We start from the raw sequence: 2,148 nt of genomic DNA, 5'->3' as shown, positions 1-2,148 counted from the left end.
CTTTTCAGACAAAAAAAAATTGAGGGAACTGGTTGCCAGTAAACCTGCCTTGTAAGAAACGTTAAAAAGAATGTTTAGAGAGAAGGAAATGATATAGGTCAGAAACTTGGCTCCACATAAAAAAAACGAAGAGTGTTAGAGAAGAAATTATGAAGGTAAAATAAAATATTTATTTTTTCTTACTCTTAATTGATCTAACAGAAAATAGTTTGTTCAAAATAGTAATAGCAACAATATATCAGATGATTATAGTTATGAATAAGTGAAGTGAATGGCAGCAGTGTTATGAGGGATGTGAGGGAGGAATTGGGAATACTCTAAGATACTTGCACTACTTGTGAAGCAGTATAGCATTATTTGAAAGTGGACTTGGGTGAGTTGTAAATGTATACTGCAAACTGAGGGCAATCACTAAAAATTTTAAAAAAGAAATTTAATTGATATCCTAAGACAGGAGAGAAAATGGAATCATACAAAATGCTCAATTGAAACCACAGAGGGCAGAAAAAGAGGGGAAAGAATAAACAAAAAAGAAACAAATAACAAGGGAAACAAATTAAGTTACAAATTATTAGGTAACAAAGTTACAAATGTGGTAGATATTAATCCAGCTATATCAATAATCACTTTAAATGTGAATGGTCTAAACATACCAATTAGAAGACAGAGTCCGTCAGAGTGGATTAAAAAGATGAAGACAACTCTGTGTTATCCTCAAGGAATCACTTTAAATATAAAGACACAGAGACAGAGAAAGCTATACCATGTTAATGCTAAAGAAAGCTGGAGTAACTATATTAATTTCAGACAAAGCAGACTTCGGAGCAAGGAAAATAATCAGGGAAAAACAGGGGCATTACATCGTGATAAAGGGGTCAGTTCTCCAGGAGGATTTAACAATCCTTGATGTGTATGTGCCCAGCAACATAGTGTCAAAATAACTGAGGCAAATACTACAAGGAGAAATAGACAAATCCAATTATAGTTGGAGACTTCCACACTCCTCACTCACTAAAAAAAAGTAAACAGCAAACCAGAAAGTGTATAGAAGACCTAGATAACAGCATCAACCAATCTGACCTGATTGACATTTATAAAACACTTTACCCAATAATAGCAGAATACACATTATAGGTGGACATAGACCATTCACCATGATAGACCATAGCCTGGATCATAAAATAATCTTTAGAAAGTTTAAAAGAACTGAAAGCTCTTTCCCTTTGGCACACCACTGAAGATCCTGGTGTCGCCATGGGCTGCCGCCCTGCCTGGTGTTACAGGTATTATAAGAACAAGCCATACCCAAAGTCTCACTTCTGCCGAGGTGTCCCTGATGCCAAGATCTGCATTTTTGATCTGGAGCAGAAGAAGGCAAAATCGATGTGTTCCCACTCTGTGGCCACATGGTGTCAGATGACTATGAGCAGCTCTCCTCTGAAGCCCTGGAGGCTGCTCATACTTGTGCCAACAAATACATGGTGAAAGGCTGTGGCAAAGATGGCTTTCACATCCTAGTGCAGCTCTACCCCTTCCATATCATCTGCTTCAATAAGATGTTGTCCTCTGCCGGGGCTTTCAGGCTCCAGACAGGTATGTGGAGTGCCTTTGGAAAGCCCCAAGGCACAGTGGCTAGGGTCCATGTTAGCCAAGTCATCATGTCCACCTGCACCAAGCTGCAGAACAAGAAGCATGTGATTGAAGCCCTACACAGGGCCAAGATCAAGCTCCCTGGCCACCAGAAGATCTACATCTCCAAGAAGTGGGGCTTTACTAAGTTTAATGCATAGGAATTTGAAGACATGGTGGCTGAAAAGCTGCTCATCCCTGATGGCTGTGGGGACAAATACATCCATAATCGTGGCAGCCTGACAAATGGCGGGCCCTGTACTCATGAGACCCTTGGTGCTGCCCCCTCCTTACTCATGCCCACCAATAAATCCTACTTATTGTCAAAAAAATAAATAAATAAATAAATAAATCGAAATAATTCAAAGTATAGTCATGTTTCACTTAACGACAAGGATACGTTCTGAGAAATGTGTCTTTATAGCAATTTCATTGTTGTGTGAACATCATAGGATGTACTTACACAAACCTAGATGGTATAGGCTACTACACACCTAGGCTATATGGTACTAATCTTAT

The 2,148-nt window shown here is 39.0% G+C and overlaps 1 pseudogene; it reads left to right on the top strand.

Moving 5' to 3' along the window:
• Positions 1-1,254: 1,254 nt before the first annotated feature.
• On the top strand, positions 1,255-1,897 carry LOC101390190 (large ribosomal subunit protein uL16-like; annotated as a pseudogene).
• The last annotated feature ends 251 nt before the right edge of the window (positions 1,898-2,148 follow it).

The sequence above is a fragment of the Ceratotherium simum genome, chromosome 5 (genome assembly GCF_057802395.1).
Source record: "Ceratotherium simum simum isolate JZ-2026a chromosome 5, ASM5780239v1, whole genome shotgun sequence".
Taxonomy (NCBI): domain Eukaryota; kingdom Metazoa; phylum Chordata; class Mammalia; order Perissodactyla; family Rhinocerotidae; genus Ceratotherium; species Ceratotherium simum.
The sequence above is the reverse complement of the archived record's forward strand: the minus strand, read 5'-3'. Positions and strand labels throughout refer to the sequence as shown.